The following is a 12,963-nucleotide window of genomic DNA, read 5'->3' on the forward strand; positions in this document are numbered from 1 at the left end:
TTTTATAACTGGATATTTTTTCTAAGATTTCCAACAATTAAGGACAAAAAGTAGAGTCAACAACTATCTCCGCATTTCATCCTTGTTAACGTGTTTAATAATTCACTAGTTTATAGTATGCGTTGTGTGTTTCACATCAATCTAAAATTATATATATAGTAGGGGTTTTCATCGTTTGGTTTTGGATAAGTTATTGGTTAAATCAAAACCAAATTAATTTAGTCGGTTTTTAAATTTCTAAAACCAAACGAAAAAAATAACCTTTGGTTTGGTTTTATTTTTTGGGATTTTTCGGTTTGAAAGTAATAAATTTCTTGAGGACATATGTATCTCGATAGACACAAACACCTAGTAGATGAACAATCCACATGAAAGTTACCGTGGATTCAATCAAGCAATTAAGCAATACTAAAGTTATTATTACACGAACAAAGTGATTCAATTAAGAAAAAATGTATCTATCTTAATTGAGGTAGGGTATGTAAAGACTAAAATAATGGATTTTGAAGAACTTGAACTTAAGGTTGTAATAGTTGGGCTAGAATTTAAGTGTTGAGCTTGAAAAAATGGTAAAGTTAAAGACTTGAGTTAATTAAAATTTAACCAAATATTTATATTTTATTTATGACTGATAAATAAATAATTATAAAATTATATATATAATTTCTCGGTTCGGTTTGGTTATTTTTGCGGTTATTTTTAGTAAAACCAAAACCAAACCAAATAGTATCGATTTTCAAAATTTAAAACCAAACCTAACCAAATCAAATCAAATATCAATTTTTTTTAAAATTGATTTAAATCAGATTACAATTTAATTTGATTTTCATAACCATAAACAACCCTAATACAAGAAAAATAACATTACTAAAAAATGCTAATGACGTTAAAATGTACAAAGCCAAATATCAGCTACTACAATAGAATCATTTCAAAATTTACATATAACTTAATTTATAGAAAAGAGTAAAACAAAGACTACATATCTGATTACATTGTCATGTATGTTTGAAAGAGATTGACCTCTTACTTTACTTCTCCTTCCCACTGAGCCCCTTTTCTCCTCCCAACAATATTAATTAAAGCTTCAGGTCGCATTATATCAAGATAAGAATCAAATCAAATATTGATTTGTTATAAAATCAAGTTCAGAATAATATAAATATAAAGATAAGAAGATGAGAAATGTAGGAGAATAAAGGGACTTTTTTTCTATTCAAGTGTATCTTACAATGGTGAATGATATATCTATTTATAGATTGAGAAATCAATCTAAAGTCACCATGTTTAATGTCAAATTAGTAGATACATTATTATCCCAAAATGGTTCGTATCACCTTGGGAATACACATCCATGATAAGGATAAGTTCATGAATAAACTTAATGGACAATCCAATTAGTTCAATGGATTTATAACATGATTAAATTTTTTGCTCTTCATTATAAGATCCTATAATAAACAAAATTATTCTTTACTATTATTCTCAAATTTATTTTTTTATAACCGTGCCAATTATTGAAAAATTCAAATGTATAAATAATTGTAACGACCCTATCCGTCGTTACTAAAGGGCACTTTGTGCGGAGTCCCAAAAGTTCGGTAGTGTAGATCTATTTTTTTTTAAATTTGAGCACACGACGATATTTGGCTTAAAATTTATTTTCTAGGTTGGGCTAATGTCAGCCCACCATAGCGGAAGGCTTCCCGCTATAGAGGTCTAAGTCCCGCTATAGCAAGACGTCGAAAAATCTGCTACCTAATTATAAGTCGTCTTTTATTTTTCTCTCACTTGTGAAAGGGGAAAATAGACAAGGGCTGCTCCAAAAACCTCTCAAAAGCACCTGAGACAAGGGAGCAATAGAGGAGTGTAATGCCCCGGCCAGTCATTTTCAGAAAGTTCATAAATTAACCGTTTTCCCCTCTCGATATCGATCCCTGAGTCTTTTATGTTGAGTTTTGAAAATTCATTTTGAACTTTGAGTCAAAAGTTGAGAATTTGGTAAGCTTGTGATCATGAAAGGCTAAGTAGCTTAAAAGTGGTTTTGGAGTCTTTTGGAGTTTCGAGTGTCAGAATGGAATTCCAACGATTTCATCAGTCCCTTCAATGTGGAATCTAAGTTGTGAAAGTTGTCGATTTCAGTTTTGAAGTCTTTTTGGGTATTTGAGGTCCTAATTTGTGAAATTGTGGAAATTTAGCATTTGGGTTGACTTTGGTCAACATATGGGGTTTAGATGCTCGGATAGGAATTTCGAGAGTTCCTTTGGATTTGGGGGATGATTTTAGGCCTATCTTGGTTGATTTTTTAGAGGTCCTGAGCTTGGTTTTGCCTTTTTAGGCATTGAAGTTAGTTTTTTGTGGTTTTCATGAATGTCGGGTAAAAGAGACCTCTGATTTATGTTTTGATGATTCTATTGAGTCTGAAACATCGAGTATAACTAATTTGCATATGTGGTTTGTGTGTACGGGATTTCGAATGAATCCCGAGGGTCCTTTCGATGATTTAAGAGTTGATTGTATTTTGTTGGTGTCTGTAGGCCTCACTTTTGCGAAGGCTAGTCGCTTAAGCGACCTTCGCAGAAGCAGGGGCCTCTTCGCTTAAGCGAGCTTCGCAAAACCGAAGGGGACATCACTTTTGCGAGGGACACCTTTTTCACAGGCTCTGCTTTTGCGAACCCCAAGTCACCTTTGCAACATCAGGGAGGGTTTTGGCTTGCAAATTTTGGGGGTTTAAGCCCCAATTTTCATTTTTGAGCTTGGGGAGCCCTTGGTGGAGATTTTGGAAAGGTTTTCTTGTGCTAAATCATTTTGGTAAGCTTTCATGACCCTAACCTTCATTTTCTTTTGGTTCTTTATGAATTCTAACATCAAAATTTGGGATTTTAATCGATAAATGACAAGGTTTTTCAAGAAGTCAAGTTCTTAACTAAAATGGAGAATATGAACTGATTTTGAGTTCTTTTTTGAAATATTTTTTCCCAATGAGTTCCTAAAGTCTTGAGTAATGTTTTCAAATATTAAATTTTGGATTCAAATCTTATTTTCGGAATTAGGTTTTGAGTTTATTGACCCATTTTTCAAAGTAATTGATGTGAGAATTATTGTTTATGGAGATTTATTGTGAATACTTGATTGTTATCGATTGTGTGGCTTCAGAAGTGATTCAGAAGGGGAAGACTCAACTCTTGGAGTGATTAACTGTGTGATTTAAGGCAAGTGATCTCCTAAACATTGTATTCCAGTAGAATTCGTGTATTCTCTTCGTTGTTTGTGTGTTGGGAGTAATGATGATGATGTGAATGGTTAATTGTCTACTTGATAAATCTAAATGAATAGAAAAGGGTTGAAATGAAAATGGCTATGTAATGATCATGATGATGTGAATTGTCTTGTTGTGACCCGTATTAATTGATTGATGCAATGCTTGATAGCACGAGTGTAGACTTGAATTGCATGAATTTTTGTCTCTCTTATGTGGTGTGATATTGCTTGTGTGCATTGATTATTTGACATCGTGATGAGATATGTAATATTTATGATGTCGTGGTCATTGCCGGTGAGTGATTTGATATAAAGCCGATGGGAAATGGTTCCGTCTAGTGATATTGTGTCGATGGAAAATGGTTTCGGCGAGAGATTGATTATTGTGATTTGATGCATTTGATGCTTATGTGTGACATACTCGTTAGTTGTAATTGATACACTTGTTACGTGTGATTGATCTACTTGACATTAAAATTGATTGATTGACTTGATTTGTTTTGTCGTTGAATTGTGACTATTAAACTGTGATTTTCGAGCCTTGTGGGTTGTGTGTTGTAGAATTATTAGGTTGGGCTGATTTCTGTGCAGGTTGTAGTTTGGGGAGGTTTGGTTAAAGTGTAAGGGGTATTCGGTTTCTAGCTAGACGCCTTATGTATTAGGTTACTTGTTGGGTACCGTGTTGTTGATACTCACTCATTGCTTACACTTGTGTAGGTTCCGAGCCCGGACTTGTGTGATCTCTTCATTCTTCTTCTGACTTTGAGGCTCGTCAAGGATTTGGAGAGGTAGTTTCTCATCACTTCGGCATGCCCTTTTTTCTCTTTCTTTATACTTTGTTCTATTTGAGAAACAAAGGCTGAGACTTGTAATTATTTCAATTTCACACTTTATGTATTTAGTGACTTGTACACATGACAATTAAATTTTGAGGTTTTTAATAGAAATAATATTTTTTTTTCGCTTTATCTTGTCCTTGCTTTATATTTCCACATTTTCGTTGGGTTGAAGCTAACTTGTCTATGTGGAAATAGATAAGTGTCATAGCATCCATTTTTGGGTCATGACAAATAATATCAGAGCCCAGGTTTATAGGTCTCTTGTGTATACAAACCAAGTCTAATTAGAGTCTTGAGGATTGATCCATAAACGTCTATACTTATCTTTAAGAGGCTATGCCGATTGTTAGGAAACATCATTTTATTCATCCTCTCTTATCGTACGTGATTACCTTTGCTAGTGCTAAGTTACCGCGTGTTATTTTTCAGATGCCGAGGACCAAAACTTCTATTTCCAGTGATATAGGGGAAACAGTCACCGAGGCTGTTATTGAGACCCCAGCTAGGGGTAAATGTAAGGTTCGAGATGGAGGTCGTACTCGTGGAGTAGCATCGATTAAAGGTCATGCTTGTGGAGTAGCACCGACTAGAGGTCGTGCCCGTGGAGCGGCATTAGCGAGAGGCAGAGCTTGAGAGGTTTCTCATGAGTCACACGTTGAGGTTCCTAAGGACCAGGTTCCTCCCGAGTTTGGAGCTCCTTTGTTTCATGAGACTTTGTTGATGATGCTAAGTGTGCTGGAGAACTTCTCTCAGAGTGGTGTGATAGGTATGCCACAGGGTTCTCAGACGAGGGTAGGAGTGCCTACCCCAAATCAGTAGCAGATTTTGGGTATTCAGGGACAGGTGGGTCAACCACCAATGATTTTGGCACCGGTTATGGGTGTTCATATTTGCTCCTGAGGTTATTCTGACAATAATTGAGCAACAATGTTATGAGAGGTTTCAACCACCATAGTTCATAGTGGCAAGAGTGAGGATGTCTATGAGTTCTTGACTTTATGCCATGAGGGACTTAAGGTAGTTGGTATGGTGGATGCTTGTGGTATCCAGTTTGTTGCACTTCAACTTTGTCGATGCACCAGAAAGTGGTGGAGGACTTTTGTGAGGTCTAGACCAGTTGGATCTCCCCCAATAGAGTGAGATGCGTTCTCTAGTGCTTTCTAGGATCGCTTCATTCCTTGGAGCGTGAAGGAGGAGAGTCGATTGAGGCTAGAGAGCTTGACTCAGGGAAGCTTGTTTGTGACCAAGTATGAGGCCCGTTTCTCTGTGCTTTCTAGACATGCTATGATTATTATTCCGGATGAGGCAGAGAGAGTTCGTAGGTTTGTGAGAGGGTTGACCTTCTCCGTCAGGTCTTATATGTTTAGAGAAGCTAGAGAGAATCTAGAAGATAGGGCTTCCTTCCGGTCTATTGTGAGCACCGCCAATGAGGCGAAGTTGATGGTTTTAGAAGAGTTTGGGGAGCCAAAGATGGCCCGGTTGTCTGGATAGTTTTCTGGTGTCTCATCTAGAGGTAGAGGTTCATAGAGAGGTAATAGATCATTTCAAGGCTGTGGTCCAGTTCATACTTCTATGTAAGCAGATGAGAGTCGGCAATCTGCTCGATAATCTTATGGTTCTGACCGAGGTGGCCATGATAGTTTGTCTCGTTCGCAACAACAGTTATCTGTGCTGAGGTCTTGCTATACTTCTGGGGATCCATGTCATTTGATGCAACATTGTCCATTTCAGACTCGTTCAAGAATCCAACGTTCTTACTCAGTTGCTCCAGCTAGGGATTCAGCGCCTTCGGCCATGGGTCGAGGTAAAGTTCAGTCTAGTAGAATGACATGACTACTAGTAAGGTGCTCCAGCTCATGAGGGTAGAGGTAGAGGTTTTACTCAGACTGTAGTTGGTAATGAGGGCCAGTGTTATGCTATTTTAGAGAGGCCTGAGGCCGAGACTTTTGATGCTATGATCACATGTATCGTCCTAATTTTCTATCGACCTGAGACTGTATTGTTTGATCAAGGGTCTACTTTCCCGTATGTGTCTACCTATTTTACCGTTGGGTTTGATTTGATGTCTAATTGCATGACTGTGACTATTAATGTTTCTACACTAGTGGGTGAATCCTTAGTGGTGGATCGAGTGTATAGATCTTGTCTAATTTCTTTGGCCGGGTATGATACTTGGGTAGACTTGACCATTTTGGGGATGATGACTTTGATATTATCTGGGGTATGGATTGTCTTTCTCCGCATCATGTTATTCTTGATTTCTGTGCGAAAAATATGTCCTTAGCGTTGCCGGGTGTCCTGAGAGTTGAGTGGACGGGTGCTAGTGGTTCTTACCCTAGCAAAGTTTTCTTCTTCATTCGAGATCAGAGATTGGTTGATATAAGGTGTTTGTCCAATTTGGCCTTCATTCGGGATACTAGTGTTGAGCCATATCCCATGGATTATGTGCCCATGGTTTGAAAGTTTTCAGATATTTTTCCTACTGATCTTTCAGGCATTCCTCCGGATAGGGATATTGATTTTGCTATTGACTTGGAGTTGGGCACCAAGCCCATCTATATTCCTCCTTATTCTATGGCTCCAACTGAATTGAAGGAATTGAAGGACCAGTTACAAGATTTGTTGAGTAAAAGGTTTATTTGCCCTAGTGTTTCTCCATGGGGTGCTCTTGTGTTGTTTGTGAGGAAAAAGGATGAATCTATGAGGATGTGTATTGATTATCGACAATTGAACAAAGTGACAGTGAAGAACACTTATCCTCTTCCTTGCATTGATGACTTGTTTGATTAGCTTTATGGTGTATCTCTGTTTTCCAAGATTGATTTGAGGTCTGGTTATCACCAGCTGAAGATTAGGGCATCTGATACCCCTAAGACAACTTTTAGGACTCGTTAGGGGCACTATCAATTTCTTGTGTTGTCCTTCAGTTTGACTAACGCCCCTACAGTGTTCATGGATTTGATGAACGGGGTGTTCCGAACGTATTTGGATTCCTTTCTGATAGTATTCATTGAAGACATCTTGGTGTACTCTAAGACCGAGGAGGATCACGATCAACACTTGAGAATGGTACCCCAGAGACTGAGTGAAGAGAAACTTGATACCAAGTTCTTAAAGTGAGAGTTTTGGCTTGATTATGTGGCAATTTTAGGACACGTTGTGTCCAAGGAAGGTATTCGAGTAGATCCATCCAAATTGAGGTGGTTAAGGGTTGAACCAGACCTATATCAGTTACTAGGATCCAAAGTTTTATGGGACTTGTGGTCTATTACCGGTGATTTGTTCTGAGCTTCTCCACCATTGCATCTCTTTTGGCTAGATTAACCCGACAGAGTCTGAGTTTCTAGTGGTTTGATGAGTGTAAGGAGAGCTTTCAAAAATTCAAGACCTTGTTGACGTTGACTCTTGTATTGACTTTACCCGATGAGGGTGTAGACTTCACTGTTTATTGTGATGTTTCTGGAGTCGGGTTATGTGGTGTCTAATGCAAAAGGATAATGTGATTGCCTATGCCTCTAGGCAGTTGAAGACTCATGAGAGGAACTATCCTACCCATGATCTAGAGTTGGCAGCCGTAGTGATGGTGCTTAAGCTATGGTGACATTATCTATATAGATTTCATTGCGAGGTCTTCAGAGATCATCAGAGTATTCAATATATCTCTAGTCTGAGAGATCTGAACTTGAGGCAACATAGATGACTTGAGCTACTGAAGGACTATGACATCACTATCTTGTATCATCCATGGAAGGCCATTGTGGTGGCTGATGCTTTGAGTAAGAAGACTTCTAGCATGGAAATTGTTGCCGCTATTAGTGTGGAGGAGAGACTATTAGCGGGAGAATTTCAGAGGTTAGCCAATAGTCTCGTCCGTTTTTAGATTTTTGAGGAGACACGTGATTTGATTGCTTTTATTAAGGCTCATTCTTCCTTATTTGAGAAGATTCGTGAGCGCCAATTTGATGACGAGAAGTTATGTCTCATTCAAGACAAAGTGATGAGAGGGGAAGCTCCGATTCTGATGGTGTCTTGAGAATTGAGGGCAGGATTTGTGATGCTTTGTTTTTATCCTTAATAATGTCTCAAAGACCTATTACATCTAATATTTCAGTATCCAACACCCATGAGAGATAGTTCTTGCCTAAAGTATCAAAATTAACGAACTCAAATTTTGTAAGATTATCCATAAAAAAGAAAATAAAATAGTACCTTAGTTTATAAAGTTATTTATTGAGACGGTTGTGCTAATAATGTGTTACAAAATTATATAATTGCAAAGAAAATAGAAAAAAAATTAGGGCAAAAAGGGAAAGATTTTATATTTCACTTGTTATACAAGAACTTGGGCTCCAAGTTGCAAAATGGAATTTTTTTTTATCATAATTCTTCTACCACAAATGTTGTCTTTATCTCTAAAGCTCTATGCAATATGGTATTGCATAGACAAATAGGCTCAAGCCTATTGACAACTAATGAACATACATAATATTTGTAACAACTACAGAAAATTAATGAGTAAATGCAAGCTAAATATCTTTGAGAAGATAGTAATTTTAAAAATTATGCCTTATACTAGTTATTCTTCTTAGTCTAATTCCAACAACCAAAGGTATATTGTCATGAAGATAAAAGAAATCAAAAGCTTTTTCATTAATCAGAATTGAATAACAATTGTTGAAAATTAATCTTAAAATCATATCAATAATGACTTCTGAAATATCAAACCTCCTTAGGACTTTAATCAGAAAAAAAATATCATGAAACCTTGTTATCAATTTTGGCCATGTCCAACTTTCTTACTACATTGTGAAACTTTTTCTTCATATTGATATCCCTTATAATCTCTTGGGCTAATAACACACGATTTTCAACCTATTAACAACTAATAAACATACATAATTTATCTACCATAACTATTGTGTTTGTCCCTAAAGCTCTTCCATAATAGGTAAATAGACTCAAGCATATTGACAACTAATGAACATATGTAATAGTTACAACAACTACATATAATTAATTTAGTAGATGCAAGGTAAACATCTTTGGGAAGATAGTGATTTAAAAAATCAATATGCAAAATACTTTTATCAATATTTATTAAGAAGAGAAAATACATCAAATCACTCTTAAATTTAGCAGTAAAATTTACTTTATCACTTTTATTACATTGACATTTAAATACCCCTTAACAACTTTGAAGTAAATTAAATATCATCCTGAGATTATAATATACTCTCATCCGCCACATCATAGTAGTATTAGCACTATGTCATTATTTCTTTTTATTTCTTTTTGCTTATTCACTATTTTTTCTTAAATACTTTCTAAAATTAATTTCACTAATTAAGAAATGCGTTTTCTAAAATCAAAATTTCAAACGCGGACCCATTTTCATTTCCCCCCTTCCCCCCTCCCTTTCCGTTCTTTCTCTTCCTTGCTCTTCGCCATTTTCAGCCCTTCATTACTCTTTTCTTTCTTCACCATTTAATAATTCTCTTAAAAAATAACTATAGAGAAGAAAATCCACTAACAATACCACATTATTTTCTTAAAATCTACTAACAATACCATGTTATCTTCTTCATATCCCCTCCCATCACCCACCCACGAATCTTCTCCTTGGGAGAATGAACTTTTCTAGAAGTCATTTGTTTTTTGACATCTCGAATGAAAATGAATATTGTATTAGAAAGTTGATAGACTCACATATTTTGCATCACAAGTAATGAAAAATCAAAATGGATCATCCAAAATTCAAGAAAGTTTATATTAGTGAAATCAACATCAATAATATGATGGTAGTGCTGAATTTTGTGAATTACTAAAGGGCTGGTGAAATGAAAATAGTGGCAGAGTTGCATATGAAGAAGAAGCTATATTGGGGAAGACAACAAAGTAAAGATAGTAAAAAAGATTAAAATTTTTTTGTAGGCCAATAAGAAAATTCACATATTTAAAAAAAATTTAATATATCAAGAAAATAATATTTAAATATTAATTATATATTGGTGTTACGATCCAATCCATCGGCTTGCGCATGTACCTACTCTAACACCTAGATAGGAGAATCAAATTAAATTAGGCCATGCAGAAAATAAATAAATTACTACAAAAATCTCTTTAATACCTTAAAAGTTCATGAAACCATCAAATTTAATAAAAATCTTTTACAAATGACCAGAAATCTTCCCAAGGAACTAGTCTAAACATGTACAAGAGCTACTAAAAGGGTACAATTTATACATGAAAATACAACACAACTTTCACCATTAGGAAAGGAAAATGAAAGTTGTTGGAGACCATCATCGTTTCCACCTATAAAACATCACTGACCATGGAACTAGACTATGCCAAGTGCCAAAGCAAGGGTAGTGTTTGTACAAATAGATATACTGATAGGTATCATCGATCTACCCGAACCTAACACAAAATAATATATTATAGACATTCAGATTAGACATGCAATATGAAGGTTACACCACCCAAGTTTCTAATCACATGCTTTTACCCTCTCATGTATAATGCCCAAAACTAATACACTTTAATCTCAGCCTCCTATCTCATTCCGCTACAAATTCTACCATTAGACACTCGATCATTTACCCTCTAAGGCTTCCCAAGCTTATATGTTATGTCATCCTCTTATCAGATCATCATTGTAACACTTCAGAATTTGAAAAAAGAGAAAGAAAATAAGTTTTTGGGTTGCAGACTGTTTACGAGTCCCATCTACGGATCATAAGCTTCTACGGGCTGTAGATGAAAACCATAAAAAAGGAGAAATAATTTTCTAAAAAACAAGTCCCAGTATCCTTTTTATGATTCACCAGGACGGTCCATAATTTTGTACGAGTCGTAGATAGGTCTCGTAGGTGAGTCCGGGACTTAGTGCAATTTTGAGGGTCAAAGTTTGTTTCTACGGTTGATGATTACGGACCGTAGGAAGACCTATATGAACCATAGAAGTGTTTTGTCAAAAGATAGGTGATTTCATGGTCCCAATACTTGGTCTACGGTTGACCAGTACAAACCATAGAAAGTCCTACGGTCCGTAGGTCAAAACCGTAGGGTGAGTCTGACAATTATGTTAAAGAGGCTTTTGGGTCTTTTCCTAATTGTTTTAATTCAATACTATGCCATTTTGCCTTCTACCCTAAGCCTTATATAAAGCTTTTAACCCCCCCCCCCTCCCCCCAATTACCAATTTTCAATTCATTCTACTAATTTCCCAAAACTCAACCAAATTCACTCCCCAAATTCTCTCAAGACTAAGGAAGAAGAAGAAGAAGAGATAGGGTTCATCCAAGTCTCTAATCCTTCATTCTTTTTGGGCTTCTAGTATCAAGGTATGTGAGTATCACCCATGGAGTTCTTTCCTCCATTGGGTCTCTAAGGTTTCTAATGTCTCCCATCAATTTCAATTGATTCAAATTAGGGTTTCAATACAATCTTTATGGGTTTCATTCAATTGTGATTGATTAATATTAATTAAGTCTTCTAATGTATGATTCAATGTTAATACATGATATTTAGTTGGAATTAGGTTGACCCATGCCTAAATTATGAATTTCAACTATGAACCTATGATGAACTTGTTGGGTTCGAAAGTGATTAGGGTGCCATGCGGAAGCTTACAATTACAAATCATTCGGTTGATAAAATCAGATGACAAACAAAAACATACTAAAAACATATTATTAATATAGTTTGGTCAAGCGACCTACATATTATAAAACTAATATTGAAAAAACATAAATATGTTTAGGAGAAAATTCTCCCCATAAACAAGACTCTTAAACGACTATATTGTTGATTCAATTATTGTTTTGCTCTGAGAATATGAATCTTCAATTTATAGATCTCCAAACTTTTCCTCTAAGAAAAGAATAAACCAAATATGGAAGAAAACTATATTTTCCTTTCATGAAAAGTAGAAACATTTATGGTAATGTTTTGTCTTTTCTTTTAGGAAAAAATAAATTTCAAATAAGGTAAGAAAATCAAAACAAAACTCTAACAAAACTCATGAACCTATGAATTATAAATTTATGAAGATATGCATGTTTTTATGAAGTTATTATAAACTATTTGAGGATACTTTGAAAGTTCAATGTTGTTGTGTAACACCTCGAATTTGGAAAGAAGGAAAATGCAGTTTTTGGGCTGGTGTTTGTGTCTACGGGTCCCATCTACGGACCGTAGATGACAACCATAGGAAGTGGGAAAATAATTTTTCAAAAAAGATACGAATACCCTTTGTACGGTTCACTAGGATGACCCATCATTCCATGTACAAGTCGTAGATAAGCCTCATAGGTGACCCTAGACTTAGTCAAATTTTGAAGCTTAAAGTTAGTTTCTACGATTGGCATGTACGATCCGTAGGAAGACCTACGAGCCGTACATGAAATTTGTCAAAAGTTATCCTTTTCTTCTTTAACTCCAAAGCAAGAAAACTATGTATTTCCAACAGTGCCTGTGTTTCAACAGGCATGTATGTTGACCTCAAGTCCTGTGCTTCTAATATACTTCTTTTAACACTTTGTTCATTTTTACTCGTTTATTATTTAAAAATAATTTTTTCACTTTTATTCGTCATTTTTTAACATATAAAGAAAATATAATTATTACTTTTCATATTTTATTCTCAATATTAATTAATTATTTTTCAAAATTAATATTAAATTAATTAGTAAGAGTAACGTGGTAAACTAATCATTATCAATTATTAGTGGCTAAATTTAAATACGACAAGTAAACTAAATGTAAAAATAGATAGTAAATTACCAAAAGGGACAGCTCTTTCCACTATTATAAAGAAAAAGTTCATACGATTCTTCTTCTCCAAAGCAGAGCAGAGAAA

The 12,963-nt window shown here is 35.4% G+C and overlaps 2 protein-coding genes across 2 annotated transcripts in view; one reads left to right on the forward strand and one right to left on the reverse strand.

Moving 5' to 3' along the window:
* The window catches only part of LOC125825796 (mechanosensitive ion channel protein 10-like), a 676,215-nt gene that overhangs the window by 501,026 nt on the left and 162,226 nt on the right, over nucleotides 1-12,963 (reverse strand). The gene's annotated exons all lie outside the window — the stretch shown is intronic.
* The window catches only part of LOC125825812 ((S)-coclaurine N-methyltransferase-like), a 345,716-nt gene that overhangs the window by 245,290 nt on the left and 87,463 nt on the right, over nucleotides 1-12,963 (forward strand). The window lies entirely within an intron of this gene.

Source organism: Solanum verrucosum, unplaced genomic scaffold (genome assembly GCF_900185275.1).
Source record: "Solanum verrucosum unplaced genomic scaffold, falcon-dt-bn FXZP01000247.1, whole genome shotgun sequence".
Classification (NCBI taxonomy): domain Eukaryota; kingdom Viridiplantae; phylum Streptophyta; class Magnoliopsida; order Solanales; family Solanaceae; genus Solanum; species Solanum verrucosum.